Raw genomic sequence first — 21,192 nt, 5'->3', positions numbered from 1 at the left:
CAGGCCAGCTTCTGACAGGGAGGGGAACATGGGAAGAACTGTTAGAGGAAGGATTCAGATAGGACAAGGCCAAGGAAAGAGGAGGAGAAGGCGGGAGAGGCAGGCCCGAGGTCCTGCCAGGGAGCAGTGCTGTGAGCAGCCCCACGCAATGAGGAAGGGAGCTTCCCTGGAGGGCGGGCCTGGGGCCAGGCGCAACACAGAGCGGGGCTTCAGTGTGACTTGCTGAAGGGGTGAATGATCTCCAGCACAGGCCAGGTAAAACCTCCGTGCCCGCTAGAACTGTAGCGGTTGTTTGTAGGTTTTGCTTTGTTTTGTTTGTGTTTGTTTTTCATAATTGACTGGAAGGTGCTCTCCAATACCTGGTCTCATTTGAACCTGACAATAGCCTCATAGCACTGCAGCCTTTCTCCGCCAGCTTGCAGACTGGACAGTGGCCCATTGGGAACTGGGCCACACAGCAGGAGATAAACCGTGGGCAAAGAAGCAAAGCTTCATCTGTGTTCACAGCTGCTCCCCATGGCTCACGTCACCACCCGAGCTCTGCCTCCTGTCAGTGAGTGGCAGCATTAGATTCCCCGAGGAGCACGAACACTACCATGAACTGCACATAGACAGGACCCAGGCTGAGCCTCTAACGCCTGACGATCGGAGGCAGAGATGTAATGTGCTGGAATCATCCCGAAATCATCTTCCCACGCCCAGACCGTGGAGGGTAGGGAAGATGAGACCAGACCCTGGCAGCGCAAAGGCTGGGAACTCCTGTTGCTGCGTAAAAAGGATCAACTTCACTTTCTAAGTAAGGAAAGTGAGTTCCAAGGGGCTCCGTGGGTGACAGGAGCAGATTTCGGACCCAGATGTCCCGTTCTTGCTCTGCTCCGTGCTCCCTCTGTCCTCAGGTGGAAATCCTTCACAGGCGCGGGTACTTCCAGAAGATGGCTGTTCCCCTCCCTCTGCCCCAAGTCCTGAGGAAGTACAGTGCCTTCCTGTGTCCTCCTGCCTTGGAGGGAGCTTCACCACAGGGGAGGGCTAGAGACTGAGTTCCCAGCAGCCAGTATGCACCCACTGTTTACCTGGACTGGGGCTGCTCCCATTAGTCGGTCTTCATTTGACAAGGAAATTGCCTACATCTCTTCAGGCTGGGAGCTGAGTGGCAACCCAGACAGGAGGAGAATGAGGTGGTTGGATCAGGATCCTCCACACGGTGTCCACAATGGGCCTCATCTTCTCACCAAGATCCCACACCCTCCTCCCTGCCACGCAGAGCCGAAGGCAATTCAAGTGCTTTATCTCAATTTCTTGCCCTGCCCTTGCCCCCACTTTCCCCTCCACCTGGTAGCCTTTACTGTCCTCTCCTCCACCCGGAGCAATTTATACTCTGTTCAAAACCCAGAAAGCAGGTCTAAGTCCTGTCCTAGGGTCCCCACCTGCCATGCTATATCACACTCTTCCTCTTTCTTGTCTTTTAACTAAAGCCCGCTCTCCTTGAAGGCATATGACCTTCACCTGCTTATTCCTAACACCCAGCACAGGGTCTGCTACCTAGAAAATTAGCAGTAGATACTTGTGCAATAAGTATATGGGCCGATATCAATGGATGGAGGTTTGTTCACATAACCTTAGAGCCCTGCGCTTTCACGCAGTAGGGAGCAGGGCATGGTGTTTGAGAGCAAGGACCCCTGATCAGGGAGCACAGATTTCAGTTCTAGCTCTGCCATTTATTAGCTATCTGATTTAGGCAGAATGCTTAACTTCTCTCTGCCTCCGTTTTGATCTGTAAAATGGGGTAACAATATCAACTCAGAGTTCATGTGAGGATTAAATCAACCCAGTAAGGCAAGCACTTGGCGTGGTGCCGATTGCATAAGAGCTGGAGAAATCAGGTCTTATCATGATATACCACCCAGATCTCCAACCCCGCAGGGGAGAGCATCAGCCCCCGCCCTGTCTGTCAGGTCAGCCCCATGAACCTGATCTGGACCAGGGCCCAGCAAACCCTCTGCCAGCGTCTTCCCACATGAGTGGAGTGTCCAGGTCATACTGGGTCTCTCTGTGGTGGCATTGTCCTGGGCTCTGAGACCTGAGCTCCTCCCTGAAGCTCCCTCATCCATTCTTTTTCTTTTGTTTCTGTCTTCCAATAAATTTTATGGAGTGTTTGCTTTTCTGCTAGCTCCAGAGCTTACAGTCAAGAGGCAGACAGACATAGCTCCTGTCTACAGGAGACAGCAGAGAAACTGGAAGTAGATAAAGTGAGCCTTATACCTGCGGTGATTGCTGCAAAGCAAAAGCACAGGAGTTTAGGGAAGCTTGTGACCGGGCACCTAAGTTAAGCAGAGGGATACAAAGGAGGCTTTTTGGAGGAGAATCCAGGGGAGTTGAGATCTCAAGGAGTTACCAGGGACCTGGGCTTCAGGCCTGGGGTTGCACTTTAGACTGATTCTGAAGTAAGTGTGAGGGACATCTGGGCACTTGTCAAAGTCCACTGTGGCCAGAGCTTGGAAGCCTGGGAGGTCAGAGAGACCTCATGGCATATTCTCAGGCGCTATAAGTTCTTTTATGGATATTGATCTGTGTCTTAAACACAGGAAAGGCAAGGATGTGGTGGGTGAGCAAGTGGGAGCCTTCCAGGATGGCTTCCACGTTTCTGTCTGAAAACGAGGTGGGTTGAGATGCCATCCCTGGAGGAGCCCACATGTTGGGGGGCAGATGATGAGTTACCTGTGGGACCGTCAGGGCTGTATCAGTTTCCTGCTGCTGATGTAACACATTACCACAAACTAAGTGGCTTAGAACAACACACGTTTATTATTGCACAGTTTTGGAGATTGGAAGCAGGAAATCAGTGTGAGGCTAAATTCACTGTGTTGGCAAAATTGGACTCCTTCTGGAGGCTTCTCGAGGCTGGCTGCAGTCCTCGGCCCACTGCCCACGTTATTCTCATCCCTCCGCTGTCATTGAATCTTCTCTGATTCTTCTGCAGTCTCTGGTGATGACATTGCCCCCCTGGATAACACAGAATTATGTCCCCACCTCAAGATCCTCAAGTTAGTATATCCACAGTTTCCTGTGCCACATACAGGTGACATGTTTGCAGATTTGGGAGATTAGTACAGTGACATCTTTGGGTGGAAGCATTATTCAGCCGGCCAAGTGGGGCTAGGGGTCAATTTGATACATAACCTGGAGTCCAAAAGATAGTTATGTTAGAGATATAATCTGGAAGTTATTTGCTTCAATGAAATAATTGAAGCCATGTTGGTAGTCAAGATAATCTAATGCAATACTGTACAGTAAGCAGAAGAATAAGGTGGAAACTAAACATGAAAGCCTGTAAGATCATGTAGAGAGATAAGAGCTAGCAAGCGAGGGGCCTGGGAGTTGAATTTACATCTCGTGGGCTTTCTTCCTCTTATAGTTCTTGGAGACCTGAGTTCCATCCATGGCTCCAGCTTTTCAGGGGCCAGATTTATGACTGCTCAGGCTGCAGAAGCCCAGAGCCTGCTTGCCTCAAGTCAGCTCTGCAAGGGACTAGCACCCACGCTGTGGACCCACTGTGCTCTGCCCTGTGGTCAATCCCTTGCCTTCACTTGCCTTTCTCCCAATCCATTAGCACAGCTGAGACACCCTTCCTAGACTCCCAGGCTCATCCCCAGGACAGGAGCTGAATCATAGCCCCTGAGATTTTGGGCCCCGAGCATGTGCTGAGATATACCAGTGTAGGCTGTCCAGCCTGCCATTCTGCTTGTTTCGAATCTAGTTCTTACATAAATGTTGAAGTTTTTAGAAAAAGAGGCATGAAACAGGCATGAAATCCCTTGGGTTACCTTCTCATCTCTGGAATTACTGGAACTTGAGTAAGTGCCTTTTAGAGTTTGAGAAATGAATTTTTATCAAGAAAATACTGTGTCTGGCTCTGGTAGCCCAGGGACACCTCTTGCCCAAGATGTGGCCCAGACAGGAAACATAAATAATTTTGAGAGTCATAGATGTATTTCTGGGTGGCAGTCTGGCTAGAGGGCAGCAGGGCCGTGTGTGGAGCTTGGAGATGATGCTAATCTTGAAGGTCAGGGCTGGCCTGCAAGCTGTTTGTTACTAATCTACAACAAGATAATACAGAAATTGAAATGAGGCATTTAGAAGATTTTTCTAGCAGCTGATAGAGTCATGACATTGAACTGTAAGAACATTTTTTTCTAGTCATTTATTTTATAAAAGTATCAGCTTACCATAGAATTTGTAAAAACATGTTTTTTTCTTTTTTTTTTTTTTTGTAGAGACAGAGTCTCACTTTATGGCCCTCGGTAGAGTGCCGTGGCCTCACACAGCTCACAGCAACCTCCAACTCCTGGGCTTAAGTGATTCTCTTGCCTCAGTCTCCCTACTGGGACTACAGGGGCCCACCACAACGCCCGGCTATTTTTTTGGTTGCAATTCAGGCAGGGCCGGGTTTGAACCCATTACCCTCGGTATATGGGGCCAGGGCCTTACTGACTAAGCCAGAGGTGCCGCCTGTAAAAATATGTTTTAACTAAACCATTCAGGTAATTTGACAGCACAGGTAGAGAGGACTCCGTGATCCCCCCAGCATTGACCTTGTATGGTGGGAACACGGACGTGATCTATCCTGTGGGCATGGGAAGGGGGCCTAGGCAAGGAGTGGTTAGCAGGAATTCTGCTGGTTTTCAATGTGGCCCCTCAGAGTAGACTTGGCTGGGGTATGGCTTCAGTTTCACCATGTGCTGATTCATGATAAACAGTGCCCTTTTTACATGCCTTTTTTTTAGCAGGGATGTACCCTTCTGAATAGTGACTGGCTCAGATGGAAGGACCAATCTTTGTTACTGTTACTTACTGCGTGACAGGGCCAGAATTCAAATCCTGTCTGCCTCGGGGCTTTTGCACATGTTCCTCCTTCCACCTAGATGCTCTTCCTCAGACATCTCCTATCACCATGACAACCTTGCACTTGTTTGAGAGTGAAGCTCTGCCTTTATTTACACAGGCACCTCTCCCCACTTTGCCTAGTTCTTGAAGCCTCCCTGTGCTTCCAGGAATTGGAATATTAACAGAGCTAATTGTGCAATGAGTTGCCTAATTTCTACCTTTTCACCAAACTTGTGAGTTTTCTGGGGGGTAAGACCCTAATCTTTTTCCTTCATAATCGTGTCCTCATAGCCCAGGACCCTGCCTGGCTCCCACATGATAGGTGTTTAATGCATATTTGTTGAGCAAAGGAATGGATGGATAAGCAAATGAATGGATGGACGGGTATAGAATAGCCTCTTCCCCAGAGCTGGAAGTTCTGCTTATCAGCCTATTCTCCCACCGTTCCCTGTGTTAATCCTGGCTTTGCCTGCACTGAAAGAAAATAGTCGACAGGTCAAAGATTCTAATTCCTTGCTAGCAGCCCCTTGTACTGGGCTGACATGGGAAACCTCAGCTCCCCACCACCCTGGGCCTGCGCTTCCCCTCTAGAGAGATTCATAGAGGGCGCGCAGAGGCAGTCATAATCATTCGCTATCACAAAGTAAATTTGCGAACCTTTGTAACATACCAATCTCATTTCCTTTGAAAAACATACACCCAGATAGTCTTTAAATTGTGAACATTTTGTTTCATTTTGCAGATATTGAAGAAATGTGAGGCAAGAATTGTTAATAACAGGAGGGAAAGAGTGGCCTCTTGTGTAAAGGCCAGAGAGCTGAGCTGTGCATGCTGCATTTATCACCATTAGTGATAATAGGAGTTAGGTGCATAATGGGTGCTCCTGTAAATCTATCCAGTGGATAATATACCCCTTAATTTAAAATAGCTGATAAAATGTGAATAAAGGCCTCTCGTCTTTACCACTTCTCATTTCTATTAAGAAAGAAATCACATAATATTTTAGAGCTCTCAACTAATTAACTGTGGATGTGGATGGGGAGGGCACATGCTTTGTGCACAATAGGTTATTCCCAAGTCCACATTCATAGGAGGCTGAAGCTCTGGAGCTGGGCACCCTGGACGTGATTGAATGTCAGGGTGCTGGCTCTGATTGGAAGACACTGTCTGCTTACCTCTTGGCAAAGGGGAGGAATCGCTAAGTCAGCGGTAGAGAGGGAAGGGCTGTGAACAGAGGCAAACAAGGGGGACAAAAAAGAGATTGAATTCTTTGAAAGACTCTAAGTGTCTGCCACATTGCTTTAAAAACCTGAACACGTGCTCGGAGACCCTGAAACCTTCTCATAGCAGTGATTGTGCTATTACTTCTTAGAAATCCACCACATGAAAATCTGTGTTTGGAATGCAGAACTGTGCAAAAAAAGAACACAGAAAATTTGACTTAATATAAACATATAAAAGGGATATTTACTTTCCACTTGCTTATTGTTTTTTATTTGTTATCCACCTATCTCCTGATGTTTACCAGACCTTTCTGGCTAATGTTGACATTCGCTGTTGCTGGGTCTTTAGCTGTGACATATATAATTAACAAACAAGATAAATATATGCTTTGCCATTCCGATGTAAGTGGTGTAATTAGATATTTCTCTCTACATTCCTTCTTTAGAGAGATAGTCACAATCAGCTAAAGAATGATTAAAACAAACTGATACATTGCAGAATTCAAGAAAAGAAACAATTTCTATAAAGCCACTGAATCAAAACCAAAGAAATTCTTTGATATGAACACTTAGTAAGCACTCAATGAAGATGTGTTCCCATTAAACTGAACTGAATTGAGAATTCAAAGGAATCATTCATATTCAATTCAAAGTAGTACTTTTCAAATGTCAGGAAGTTGGAAGCTACTCCTTTATTCATAATTTCCATGTAGTCTGGGGGAAAAAAGTATTTGTCTTCTGTTATTTCTTCTTCTTCCCTGTGTAATTAGATAAAGGCTATAAAGTCTTCTTAAGACAGTCTCTAGACTTCTTTAATTACATGAACAATGCAAAGCAGTTAGATCTCTTTTGGAGAGAAAAATAATTTTTTTTTTGCATTTCCAGCAGACACATGAGGAACAGCCAGCTTCGAGGAGAGCAGACACCATCACCAACCCTTGGAAAAATTCTAGCATTTTCCAGTTAGCAGTTTTATTTCTGTGCCTTTTTCCTTTTCCCTCTCCCCTCAACCCTAAACCCCCAACTCAATTTTTTTTTTTTTTTTGCTGTTGCTAATCCAGATGTTCCCTGAATACTTCTTGATTTTAGGGCACATGTAGTAAACCAGGAGTATTTCCAGCTTGCAGGTGATCCTGTCTACCCCTGCTGACTAACGTGGGGACTTTGCTACTCAGTTTAGGTCAGGCAACATGTGACTCCAAGGCATGTCTGTAAAAATGCCTGTGGAGCAAGAAGGAAACTCATAATATTGCTTTTTCACAGTGCAATAAAACGCCCAAATCTACCAAGAGCTAGTGGGCCCTTGCACATGACAATTAAACATTAACAGCCCCAGGGCCCTGGGAGCAGGGCCCAGCAACCCTTTGAAGCCCTGTTTGCCAATTAAACACTGTCTGACATTCGAGTCAAGGTGGCAGGGATCCAAAGCAGAGATAGGAACGTCAGCCACTTCAGGGGCATTCATTAGCTCCCAGACATTCCTGGCGTGGCCTGTTTCTTTACTATTGCCAAATCCACACCCTGCTCGGGAACTCAGGGGCTCTGAGAAAGTGTACTCAGATAAGCTTATTATGGAAATATCACTTTGTCACCGTTTACTACTCACTCCTTGTTCAATTATCTTTTATCTGTTTAGAGTATTTGCCAGCTCTCCCAAGGTTCCCGGGAGGGGGCTATGGTGGGGGTGGGGAGGTACCACTCTGTGCTTGCCTTTCTGGTCCAAGAAGTCAGGGCTTTCTCCAGAATTTTGGAAACTGCTCCAAAGAGGATAGTGAAAGATCTCAAATTTTCTGACAATGGGGAAAACTGCCTCCCCTTGAACAGAGACCTATGGAGCCTGACCCGTCATAGTCAGCAGAGAGGGGATGGGGTGGGATTTTGACTGCAATCGTGAGCATCCGATGTGTGTTACCAGTGTAGAGTGATGAGCAGGAAATTTCACCCACTCACCAGCACCCTACATCAAGGTGCTCACTCACCAAATTTATACACAGCTACGGAACCAACATACTTGAAGTTTTTATTGTCAGCCTTTGTCAAATCTCTATTGCCACCACCCCCTTCATGCCTGTTGAGTCACCTGAGTCTATCATCACTGTCAAGTGGCATCTTTGCACTCTAAAGCCCTCCCGATTTGGGGATCTCTCCACAGTGAACGTATTCCAGAAGTCAAGATAGAGGGTGCATTTTTGTTGCTGTGATGGTTTTAAAATATGCCAAGATCTTTCATACTCCTCCCATCAAGAGGTAGAGATGAATGCCCCTCCCTCTTTCTGAATGTGGGCTGAACTTAGCAGACTCATGTCTAACTGAAACAATGTGATGGAAACTTGGAGTGTGACTTCCAAGCATAGGTTGCAAAAACATGCTAAGGCTTCCATCTTTGTCTTTCTCTCTTATCACTGACTCTAGTGGAATCCAGCTGCCATGTCATAAGGAAACTCAAGAAGCCCTGTGGAGAGGTCCGTGTGATAAGGAGCAGAGGTATTCTGCCATAAACCATGTTCCCAAGCTGAGACACAGATCCTGCAGCCCCTGATAAGCCTTAAACGACTTGTCCCAGTCAACAGCTTAACTGCAACCTTAGCTGAACCAGAACCACTCAAGTCGGCTCCGAATTCCTGTGAGATAAAAACATGTTTATTGACTAAGTCACTGCATGGATTTGGGGTAATTTGTTACACGGCAATAGATAACTAATACGCCTGCCTCAACTTATTGCCAGGAAACTGCTATTTAAGGGCTCAGAGTCACTGGACCTCAATTCTGCAATCAACTCTGTCATTTAGAAGCTGTTTGACCATGGAAGATTTACCTGCTCTCTCTGGACTTCAGATTCCTCTGGGGATACTGCTCTTCTTTCTTCTTCTAGTTGATGCGAGAATCAGATGAAATATTTTTGAGAAACTAAAAGTTCTTTAATATCATAATTGCATAGAATGTCTAAGATACCTTCCTGGTGGGTCTAGCTCCCCCTCTTTCCTTCACACTCCAAAAATTAATGATTTCTCCTCATACAAGGCAGAGTTTTTGACCCTATTTGGAATATCCTCTCCCAATTCTAATTATCCCTCCAAAAAAACCTTAAAAACTATGTGCATAATGTATTCAGTTCCTTGCTTAGAGGACAATGTCATTCTCATCTTTCCTCCTTCCAGCAGAACTCAAACCATTTTCAGAAAGTCACTCTCTCCTAAGCCCACCCCATCCCTGGGTCTAAGCAGATCCTGCAAGCTGCTGACGGGGGAATGATCTGTCTCCCCTGTCAGTGATTGGTACAGGGCCTGTGATGCAGAGCTGTGAGGCATGATCAGCTGGGGGGATTCTGGAAAGGAGAAGGATCTGTTCTTCCCCTGGGTTTTTGTTCTGTCTGGATTTGGTTCCTGAACTATTGTATTATTGTGCTACAGTTCCAAACTCAAAAGATGCTGCCAAGAGCAATTGCAGAGGCCTGGTACCACGGTGCCCCAAGCCCGGTCTGCTGATGTGCTCCATAGTATGTGGATAATTGTTTTCCTGTCAAAGCCAGTTTGAGTGAGGACGATCTGCCCTGAATAAACAAGCTTAAGATCTGGGGCAAAGCCTCACTTCTCCAAGGTGCCTGTATGGACCCCTCCTCCTTCAAGGCTCTTCTCAGCTTAGAGTTCCCGTGCCACTGCCTGGGCAGGCAGCTCCGACAGTCCACCCTGAGGGCCTCACCGGGAGTGTGCAGGTCATCAATGTCTGAATCCCCCATCCCAACACCAGTCCTGCACTAGAATAAGTTTAATCAAATCCAAAATGTCCTGTTGAAACTCCCCCTAACCCAATGGCTACCTTCCATAATAACTTAGGAAGGCACATAAAGGATCCCTCACATAATCTGCAACATTTCTCCTACAATACTGCCATCTCTGCCTATTAGGAGAAGCAGCTAGCATTTTTTTTAAAAACAGTTATCATGAGCAGGTGAATCTAGTAGACAAAGCCACTTACTTTCTTCTCAATGCCATTACTGGTTACTTTTCTTAAAAAATGTGAGTTGGAAATTATAAAACCTCCCTCCAGAAATGAATAAGATAATGTGTGAAAAACCCATAGCTTAGGATGGGAAGCAGCCAGAGATCAACGACTTGTAGGGCTCCAGGAAATGGATGACACCTGGTTAGGATACCCAAGGCCAAACCTGGCTCAGTTATTTGAAAGGAAGAACCTGCTCAAATGGATTCCTGCTAAGCAATGAACTAATGTCCTTGCCAAGAAGAGAGATTGATTCGGGGAGCGATGAGACTTTATTGGAAGATGTGAAAGCCGACACGAGTCATTGCCTGATACTTTACAAGTCCAATTGAAGGTTTTGCCCGATTATGATCAGGTATTACACTGAAATGACTATAGTTTGAAAATTGAAATTTCTCTTCCATATAGTGCCCGAATGGAGATGTGTTGTAGTTTTTCCATGGTTGAGTGTGGTCCCTATTCACCCAAATGGGAAATTTTCTCCAGCAAGAAGAGTCAAGAGAATGGCCTCCGATAGATGAAATCTATCACAACTAACTACAAGTAGTTCACTTTCCCACTATTTAAAGTGTCAAAAAGTGAAAACTCTTGGAAAAATCCCCCTTTTGCTCAAATTGAAATTAGTGTAAGCATTGGATTCAGGCCTGTGATCAATGTTCCCAACTTTCTTCCCTCTCTACCTCAGAAGCAAATTTATAATTACTCAATTTTAGACTGGAAATAATTATTTCTATGGGCTATGCTTAAGAATAGTACGCTGGAGACCAAAACTGGAATTAAGTTTGATCCCCACAAGATCATGTCACTTCTCTTGGAGCAAGTGCTTAAACCACAGACCAAACAAACAACTGCGTGGGAAATAAGACCATTGATCACGTTGGTCAAAAGGACTTATGCAAGAGTCTGGGGACTCCCATAGGCCTTGACTGTGTTGTCCACAGACTGCAAGATCTCAGGAGACAGGTGCAAGGCCTGGTTCATGTCTAACTTTGTACCATAAACCTCATATTCCCTGAACCACACATACCCAAGAACAACAGCATTCTGAATCCACATTCCCCCTCACAAAGCCAGTTGTTTAATCGCTTAGTTTAATAAATTTAGAAACTGTGTGTCTCCTAGGAAATTCAAACAAAATTAGAAATAGTCTGAAATGTGTATAAACTTTAGATGCTTCTCTTTAGCCATATCAGTCTGAATGTTTTATGGGAATGAATTAGTCAGTGAAGGCAGAGAGAGGAAAGAGGAAAAGTAGTACTTTTTCCCACTGAGTAGCATTTAAACACACTAAAGATCCCCAGAATTGTGTGAATGCCCGCCAAACACTTTTGAATTAGTTATTCGAGGGACCACTTAAAAAAAATCTGAAAAATACAAAACTATTAAGAACATACTGGACAAAAATATTTTGGGACCCTGAGGAGACACAATACATATTCAATTTATAGATTCATCCCACTTTATTACCAAATTGGGTAATACTTACAACTGAGAAGGAATATTACAAACCCTTGCCTTATGCTGCTTTTCACCTTATATTGGCAAAAAAAAAAGGGTTAGAGTAAAACTTCTGGATATTGGTGCATGAAAGTTCAGTGAGTTTGAGTCTCTAGTGCCAAATTCAAAACTTAGAAAATTAATGAATTTTTTTTCTTACCCGAATAATTTTGATGAATTATCATGGCTCAAAACAAGAAAAAAAAGCACTCCTATACGAGTCTTCCCTGAAACTGTAATGTTAAACTGAACGCCATTTGTTACATAACCATTCTTTCCCTATAGGGTTGTGATGATACTTTTATCGCACACAGCCATCTGCTTCAAGGCACTATCTCCTCTTTTCCATTAAAGTATGAGGTGAGCCTTGTACCTGAATCACGTATCTAATTATTTTCAATGATTGTAGCATTAGAATTTTAGAAATTTCTCCACTTCCTTTTTACTTAAAAATCCCCACCATGTAAAACAAGTTATAATAAAAATGTTCATCACTTATTTATCTTTCTGATAAATTACTACATTATTTTATCAAGATTTTTGAAATCTTTATTGGATATCTGAAATTAGTATTTTATTCAATTTATGGAATACCTGATATTGGTATTTTATTCAATCTGAGATCAGTTTGGGAAGAAATGATATCTTATAAGTCCTCTTTCCTTTGAAGGACATCACACTGTTTTCCATTCATATGGGTCTTCTTTTGTGTCTGTAAGTAAAAATGTTTTATATCTGTAAGTAAAATTATGTTCTTGTGATTTCTGATACATGTTGCTATTGGGTTATTTTATATTTGGTATTAGGAATACGTTAGTGTTTTTATTACAGCATCTGCCTACTGAAATAGAGGGTATTCATATAAAAATCTATAACTTTGCTTTTTGTTGAACTCTTAATAGTTTAAAAGAATTTGCATTGATTGTCTTTTGTTTTCTAGGTAGAAAATTGTGTTGACAGTAAATGAGAGCAGCAAGCTCCAGCTTCCCAGCAATCGCCCTCTCTGTTCCTCTCCATGTGCTGCTGGCTGAACCCGTCCACTTCTCCTGCAACCACCACCACCTCCATTCTCACCCCGACTCGAGTCATCTCTCACCCTCACTGAGGCTGGAGCCTCCTAGCATGTCTACCTAACTTCCCATTGATAGCCTTCTAGTTTATTCTTAGCGCTGTCTCCAAGACAATCTGCATGAAATGATCACACTACTCCAGTCCAGAAAAAGTCAGGGTGTCTTTCTGTTTCTCTCAAGTTAAAGACAAAGCTACCCCCTGCGGCCTGTAATCCACAACAGAGGGTCCTTACCCACCTCTTCAGGTGCAGCTCCTATGTCAAACTCCCAGCCCTGCAAGCCTCCTCTGACATGTCATTTCTATGCATTGCTCCAAGTACCTTCACCTCCTCTGGGAAGTTTCTCCTCTACATCAAATCCCCCAGTTACATATGCTCAAAGTCTCCACAAGGCTCTCTTCTCAACATTTGCCATAATTCAATGTCACATATTGTTCACAATTATTTAATGCATAGCTCTCTATCCTCCTTGCAGATTGGAAGCTCTATGAACCAGATGCCATATTAATTTTTTATACCATTTTCTTTCCAATATTTAACACAATACCTGACACTTAATATTCCAGATTGATTAAAGATCTGCAATTGCTCATCTGCCTAAAAAAAAAGTTGAATGATGATTTCATTTTTTATGGTTTTTTTTTTTTTTTCTTATTTAAAAGAGATGCCTATAGCATTGAACACAGCTTGTACTTGAACACAGCTATTCTTTTTTGTGTTAAGGAAGTTTTCTCCAATTCCCAAATCGGGCCACACAGGTGCAAGTTGGAGCTCCCGCCCAGGTCAGTCCCAGGCCTCTTATTTGTCCCCAGTCCTATCCTACCCATAGTGCTTTGCTTCTGACACTCATCACTCTGTGGGCAGTGTGCTATTGCCAAGCCCTTTTTGCCATTCGTCTGTCATTTTCTGCCAATCATAGTCTCTAACCAGATATTGAGGGCAAGCGTCTCTTGAGGGGAGTAGATAGAAGTAACGCTCCTCCTTTTTAAGTGGGCCACCTCACAAAAGCACATCAGGATAACATCTGGGGGCTGTTGGTGTGAGACTTTCTAGGAGGATCATAGTTCCCCACCTTCATTCCAGGATGCTGTGCTCTCTCTCAAGTCATGAAACATTTGCCAATTACAAAGCATGAGTCTCCGCTTCTCTCACTAGTAAGCAGTGGATGGAATTGCTTCCAGAGCCTCACAAGAGTTCAACTGTCTTCTTCTTAATGTGAGGTCATGAGAGTTTATGTCGGGTACTTTTGATGCAGAAGTTGTTGAGTGATTTCAATAACGATGACTGCCTTCCTATAATAAAGGGAGGCAGAAACAGAGATTGACTCTCAACCAATAGATGTTCTCCTATCAGTAGGCCCTGATGAGGGAAAAAGAGAGAGAATGACATGTCTAGAGACCTGGAACTTAACCATGGGAAAGGAGGAAAAATGAGAAATGCATTACAAACAGCTATCACACTCCGAGACTCGAATTCGGGGACTGAGCTATGATTGAAATTTCTCTGTTTCCTAGGACTCGTCAGCTGCTCAATTATGAAAAGCAAATATACAAACTTTGCTGTGAGATACAGTGTCTACTCTGTTAAATTATTTGTTGCACCCAACCATTAGAAATCTTTGCTGCTGGACCAGGGCATGTTGGTCCCAACCCCCACCGATCCTGTGGGGAGCACCTTGGCAATGTAACCATTGAACACAGCTGGTTCACAGAATTTCACAATTTGAAATTCTCCCTGTTATGCTTATTACAAAAATGCTACAGAGGACTTGGTTCAGAACAACACAGTGAATTGTCTTTCTGAGACCCCACAGGAAAAACTACTCCATGTCTCCTTTCTAGAAATAGGCACTGTTTAGGAGCAATTGATGTATGTTCATCCTGTGTGACTGAGTTAGGTAACTGACCACACTTCCCTTTACCCTGGCTCCCAGGAACTCCAGAGCCCACACTGCAGCTCAACATGCATGACTGCAGGACATTAACGTATGGATGGAATAAATGAGTTAAGAATTAGTACCTTCCAGAATATGGCTTAAACAAACCCTGGAAAGTAGTCCATGCCCAGGAAAAATTTTTAAAAAGAGAGAGAAGTGGGGACTGGTAGCCCACACCTGTAATCTGAAGCAGAAGAATCGCTTGATTTCAGGAGTAAGGGATCAGCCCGAGGAAGAGTGAGATAGTGAGATCCCATCTCTACTAAAAATAGAAAAAATGAGTGGAGCCTAGTGGTGGATACCTGTTCTCCCAGCTACTCTGGAGGCAGAGGCAAAAGGATCACTTGGGCCCAGGAGTTTGCAGGAAGCTATGAGGGTACCACTGCACTCTAGCCGCGGTGACAGAATGAGACTCTGTCTTAAAAAAATAGAGATATAGAGAGAACATTCATAAGCACCCAGACTCATGAGCTCAGAGTTGAAGGACTGAAGCTTATTTGCTGAATGAGTGTGCCTGCAAGCACATGTATCAAGTGCATGGCTCTGTGCTTGGCCTATACTACTAGGTACTTGTTAAATTTTGAAAATAGAAGTGCAAAAGTATATTTCTCAGAACTCAAAGTATGTTCTACCAAATCTCAAGTTTGTGCAAGTTGTTCCTTCAGAAGGAAGGCAACCCTCAATATTATAGGCAAATAGATGGGTCAGGCCAGGATTCTAGGTCCAGTAGCAATTTGGCAGTTTTACTTCCAAAATCCTTTTCTAAAAAAATATGTAATTCATATTTTATAATGCAAATTCTTATGGAAATAAGACAGGTGTGGAAGACTGGTTTAGGCCACCATTATTCTATCTTTAATGAGCCAAAAATAAGGTAACTTGGCATTTTCATAATATTTAAGTTCTCTTCGTGGTACCACTCACAGACATTGACCCATAAATACTGATACATAGGTAAGACACTTGCTCCCAAATACTACTCTGTATTACTTACTATACATGTATGATGTATACAGCTCATCAAAGTGCAATCATTCATTCACTGGACAGCATACCAACTACTGAGGGCCTCAGGCCCTGTAAATTAAGGAAGGCCCAGAAAAAGATCTCACATGTGCTTGTATTTCTCTTCATTTGTCTTTTGGGAGCATAGGGATTTATATAAATCAACTTGGGTATAAGGACAGGTTTGCAAATACAATCAATGCAGCATGATATCAGAGTTTTGGAAAGCCATGGGTGTGCCTGCCAGACACACTGTTCTGTCTCAGGATGTGCTGTTAAACAGGTATGGCAAACCTGCTGCTGTAGAATCACACTCAGACACATAAGAGCTCAGCTCAGAATTACACCCTAAAAAATAGGGGTTCACCAAACTCAAAGGCTTGATTGTTTCTAGCTTGTGTTGACAGTCTTGGGAAAGTACAGGAATATGTACCTGGGGTCTATCCTTCATTTGTTAATTTTGGGATCTGGAATTCCTTCAAGACTATAGCTCTGCACTCTTTTGGACCCATCATTATCCGGGTTCAGCTGACAGAGGAATAAGTATGAGAGCAGTCAGGCCTGAGGATGTTAGGGGCATCAGTTTGCCTACATTTCTTCAGCTATAACTCAGGTGCATGTGCACATCTAACTGCAAAGGAGACTGGGAGAGAAAGTGTAGCTATGGTTCCAGAAAAATTGAGTGTTTTTTTTGTTTTGTTTTTTTAAGAGGTAAGGTCTCACTCACTCTGTCACGCAGGCTAGAGTGCAGTGGCCTAATCATAGCTCCCTGCAACCTCAAACTCCTAGGCTCAGGTGGGCTCAGATCATCCCACCTCAGTCTCTTGAGTAGCTGAGACTATAGGCATGCACCACCTTGCTTGGATAATCCTTCCTTCCTTCCTTCCTTCCTTCCTTCCTTCCTTCCTTCCTTCCTTCTTTCCTCTCTCTCTCTCTCTCTTTCTTTCCTTCTTTCTTTCTCTCTTTCTCTTTTCTTTAAGAGACAAGGTTTTACTATGTTGCTAAGATTAGTCTTGAGCTCCTGGCCTCAAGTTATCCTCCCATCTCAAGCTCCCAAAGTGCTGAGATTAGTACTGAAGTCTTACTTGGATTTATGAGAACATGAATTTATATTACACCCTAGGCTTGCTTATTTGTTTGTGACCTATTTCCCATTCTGACTCTGGTGTGTTAGGTCCTTGAGGGTAGCAACTTGATTCTGCTTTTTAACATTGTTTGCCTATTCCTGGGACCGTGCCTGGGCACACCTATTTACAAATATTTGTTGGATGAGCAAAATGGATAATAACGATGTGGTATATACACAATGGAATACTGTTCAGCCATGAAAAGAATTAAATCCTGCTATTTGTGACCACATGAATGAACCTAGAGGCCATTGTGTTAACTAAAATGAGCCAGGCACCGAAAGACAAATACTGCATGACCTTACTCACATGTGGAAATTCACAGAAGTAGAGAGTAGAATAGATAGAGGGTACCAGATGCTAAGGAGGATAGCTGGGAGGAGGGAGAGGGGAGACAACCATTATAATGTCACAGTTAGCAGAGAAATAACTTCTGGTGCTCTAGTGCACAGTAGAGTGACTACAGGTAACATTAATGTGATCTGTATGTCTAAAAACTAAAAGAGATGAATTTGATTATTCTTATAAGCTGTTATAAATGTTTGAGGTAATGGATGTGCTGATTACCTTGATTTGATCATTGCATAATGTATACATGTATCCAAACATTGTACTGAACCCCATAAATATATAAAATTATGTGTCAATAAAAGTTTAAAAATTAGGAAATAATAAATTGGATGAAGAAATATAAGGAAGATACAAGCAAAAAAAAATGCAGACTCTAAAAATGAATAACCTGTATCACAATATTCATGTAAATTTAAGATTAGAGAGCTGAAAGAACTCAGAGTTCTTTGAATACAACATTTTAATTCCTTCATTCTTTTGTTTGTACTGTCAATCAAAAAATATTTGAAAGAGGAATAGAAAGGCAGATGAGAGAGCTCTCAGAGGGTCCTTGCTCTGAGTGCACTAACCCCATTCATGAGGACTGTCACCCTCAGGACCTAATCACCTCCCAGAGGGGTCCCACCCCCAAATATCATCACACTAGTGTTTCAGACTTAACGTATGAATTGGGGGGGAGGGATACAAAATTCAGGCCATAACAGCAGACACTAACTTCATAGAAACAAGTGTGTGTCTATGTGAGGTTTCAGAACACTAATGTGTCCTCTTTTAGCGCCCATAATCCTGTGAGTTAAGAAGGATGTTTTCCACTTGTGGGCATGGATGGACCATGGAGAAATCAGAACACTTCAAATAAAAAAATTCAGGGCTTGGTGGAGCCATGTGATAACTGTGCAATAATGGAGAAACCACTTCACCTATCAGACACTACACTTCCTCATATGCAAATTAGATTCTTGCATTTCATCTTAGAAGTGTTTCATCTTAGAAGTGCTAAAACAGTAGTAAGTAGATAAAATATTGGTGGAACAAAAGAGGATCAACAGACCCATCAACTACGCTTAGGAGGGTCAGTGATGTCGTCTTGCCTTGCCCCATAAGTGTACAAGCAAATAATGAAGAAGCTGGTCAGTTCTGGAGGATGGCGGCCATGCTCCAGACTCTCTGACCCTCCTCATGCTGAATACATTGTTGGATTTAACATAGGTAATCAGCAATTGCTTTTAATTGTTTGAGGGTTTCTTAATTAAATGACATTTCACAAATTTGCCTTAATTATACACTCATTCCTTGCTTCTGTACATCATCATAGGAATTATCTTATATTGTCTTTATAGTTTATAAAAGCATTCACATGTGCTGTTTCATTCTATCCTAAGCTCAATCTTGAAAGAGAAGAACGTTTATGCCCATTGTACAGTAAAGAAAGTCGAGGTGCTTAGAGATTCAGGAATTTGCCCAAGGTAAAAAACTTTCAGGTACTAGAGACATAACTCCAAATCCTCTCCTGACCCAACGCTATGCTTGTTCCACTCCAGAAGAGCTCTCCCCAAATTTCTCATAGGTGATGGGACATCATGATAAAACAAGAAAATCTTTCCTGACCAGGAACAACCTACAGATTTCTTCCAAAGGCTTTCAAACATTGTCTGCAAGTGAGGTATCCCTGGGACACACAGCATCACCTGCCAGCCTTCCTGAGATGGCACATTTCAGACTTTTACATCATGTCTGCAGGATTATCTTCCCCTCTACTATGTAAAAATAGTTTCTCCACTCATCATAGCCACAGCCACCGCACATGATGTCTCCTTATCTGAGACAAGCAGGCCTCTTGTGTAGGGAGCCCCACTCAGCCACATGCCCTGGGAACCTCTCACTGCTGGTCAGCGGCACGGAAGTTGTTAACATCCTGGGTTGTTTTGTGTCTTCTTCTTCCTGACAGTTTCCCAAGTCTATATCTGGCTACCAGTGTTTTCTTTTCAAGAGTAGAGAATACTACTAATTGTCGAAATTGATCAGAATCTCATTCTTAACAATTCATTAATTGGGCATATATTTGTGGAGTACCTCTACTGAGCCAGGCTTTGTTCACATCATCTGGGATAAACCAGTGAACAGAAGAGACGATCCCCCCCAGCCCAGAGAATCTTAAATTATAGTAAAAAGAAATAAACTATCAACAACAGACGTAGTATGTAAATGAAAAATTTATTACGATAGAAAGAGAAGAAAAGAATAACAATGAAGGCAGTTTGCAAATTTGGTCAGGTAATAGGCAAATAGCTCTCACTGAGACTGTGCTATTCAAGGAAAGGCTTGCGTATCTAGAGGATGGGGGTTTCGGATGTAGGAGATAATCAGTGCCAAAATCCTGTGATATCAGGGTGGCACCTGGTATGTTCAAGGCATTGAAAAAGGCTGGTGTGGCTCATATAGAGTGAAGGGTGCAGAGGACAAGGAGATGAGACCAGGGAGATAGGGCCAGATCATGCTGAACCAGATGACATAGGATCCCATAGGCCCTTTAAAGGACTTTGGCTTTTATTTCAGTGACATGAGGAGCAGTGGGTAAGGACCAAAGAAAAGAAGAACATAATCTGACCATTTTAGAAAGAGTAGCTGAGTGCTTTGCCAAGAACAGACTGAGGACATGCGGGTGGGGGGCTAGCAGAGAGGCAGGGAGCAGCAATAGAAGCAGAGAAATCAGCTGAGAAACTCTTATCATGATCTAGGGGCGAGATGCCTGGAATCTTGCAGGGAGCGTGGCAGGAGGCAAGGTGGTAGAGCCAGCGTGCTTTCTTAAAGCATTGGATGTAGGGTGTGAAAGAAAGGAAGACATGGATGTCTAAGGCGTGAGACTCAAGCAACTTGAGTCTCCAATACTCAGTAGTCTCAGCTACTGGGCATGTGCAGGGAGTGTTATTAAAATTCCCATTTTGGTTACACTGACTTTGAGATGTCTAGTCTATAGTTATAAATATCTGTTGAGTAGACAGTAAGATACAAGCCTAGAGGAAGGAGAGTGTGCGGCCTGGAGGTAAAAATTGGGGACTCTTCAGAACGTAGGTCACATGCAAGACCATGAGACTGGCCCGTGGACTGCATGCTTATGCCTCAGCCCACCCCCATCTTCTAAATTCATAGGTTGAAGCTCTAACCCTTAATGTGATGGGATGAAGTCACTAGGGCACAGCCCCATAATGGAATTAACACATTTCTCTCTGTGTGTCCGTGCATGTAAAGGGAATAACTAGGAAGAAGCCCTCATCAAGAAGCCAGCCTTATTGACATCCTGATCTTGGGATTTCTGAGAAAGAAATGTTACCTAAGCCACCCAGTTTATATTCATTTGTTAGCGCTGCTCAAGCTGATGATGACAAGAATGAAAGTACAAAATAAAAGGGGGGTGTGGAGAGAGAACCGAAGAGGGTCTGGGTGGTACCCCAGACCAGACTCTCCAAAGACTGGGGGAGAAGTGGAGAGATAGGAGACAGGTGGAGAAGGAGGAGCAGGGAGTCAAGAAGGGGCTGTGACACTGCCCTTTTCTGGAAGTCATGGAGGAAAAGGGTCAAGGGCAGTGAGGGCAAGGGTGACTGTGCCTGATGCTGTGGGGCAGTCAAGGAGGATGAGGACCTGGAACTGACCATTGGATCTGGAAAACTGGAAGTCATCAGTGACATTAAGAAGCACAGTTTCCAAGTCAGAGTAAGCTCAAGAAAGAGTGGAAGAAGTGTAACTACAGCAAGCAGCTCTTATGAAAAATCACATTGAAAAGAACAACTGGAAAATCAGCAGTAACAGGAACAAGCACAGGGGCAGGAGAAGGTTTGGTTTTGTCTTCTAAGAAGGGAGAAATAGCAGCAGGTTTGTAATCTATGGGATAATCCAGTAGCAAGTGCAAAATTGATGGAGGGAAGCATATTGGAATGATGTTCTTGAGTACATGGGTGGATGGGATCTAGGGCATATGTGGAAAGAGAGGCTTTTGACAGAGGCTTGCTAGTTCACTTACAAGAACAGTCTCTAAACCAGAATTGAAGGCAGAGGCCAGGACACTCTTCTCTTTTTTTTTAGAGACAGAGTTTCACTTTGCCGCCC

The 21,192-nt window shown here is 43.5% G+C and overlaps 1 long non-coding RNA gene across 1 annotated transcript; it reads left to right on the top strand.

Annotated features, from left to right (window-relative positions):
* The first annotated feature begins 579 nt into the window (after positions 1-579).
* On the top strand, positions 580-14,207 carry LOC128584133 (uncharacterized). Its single transcript, XR_008379635.1, has 3 exons — positions 580-769; positions 11,886-11,960; positions 12,541-14,207. It is a non-coding gene; the product is annotated as an uncharacterized LOC128584133 (long non-coding RNA).
* The last annotated feature ends 6,985 nt before the right edge of the window (positions 14,208-21,192 follow it).

Source organism: Nycticebus coucang, chromosome 4 (genome assembly GCF_027406575.1).
Source record: "Nycticebus coucang isolate mNycCou1 chromosome 4, mNycCou1.pri, whole genome shotgun sequence".
NCBI lineage: Eukaryota > Metazoa > Chordata > Mammalia > Primates > Lorisidae > Nycticebus > Nycticebus coucang.
The sequence above is the reverse complement of the archived record's forward strand: the minus strand, read 5'-3'. Positions and strand labels throughout refer to the sequence as shown.